The sequence below is a fragment of the Brassica oleracea genome, chromosome C5 (assembly GCF_000695525.1).
Source record: "Brassica oleracea var. oleracea cultivar TO1000 chromosome C5, BOL, whole genome shotgun sequence".
Taxonomy (NCBI): domain Eukaryota; kingdom Viridiplantae; phylum Streptophyta; class Magnoliopsida; order Brassicales; family Brassicaceae; genus Brassica; species Brassica oleracea.
The window spans coordinates 37,133,635-37,134,144 of NC_027752.1; positions in this window are offsets into that span (position 1 = coordinate 37,133,635).

Sequence of the window (510 nt, forward strand, 5' to 3'; positions counted from 1 at the left end):
GCGGCTCGCCTCCGCCTTCGCAAGACATTCCGATTCCTAAGAGGCCCGTGAGGTCGCCAAACGCACCCCTTACGCCAAGCATGGTCTCTCCCGACTACCTCACGACTCTCAGGGACTTTTACCAGATCCAAAGAGTAGTCGTATTTCGTATCCCGAGTGGCAACGAGAGTGCGAAGAACCCTCCGGAAGGTTTCTTTACTTGCTATGAGGCCTTCTTGGTGTATTGCCGTATGTGGTTTCCGATCCCGGGTACCATCGTCTGCGCGCTTCGCCACTTTGGGCTTTCGATCAGCCAGCTAAGCGTTCCGGCCTTGCAGCATTGGCTCGGCGTGTTGATCTCGAGTTACGAGCTAGGAATGGAACTTAACCCTGGCGACTTCGAGGGATTTTGGTTTACCAGAGGAACGGGAATCGATGGCTCATACCGCATGGCGCCAAAGAAGGGTATGACTATAATTCAGGGGCACACTTCACATCCTAAGGCATGGTTCGAGCGCTTTTTCTTTGTCC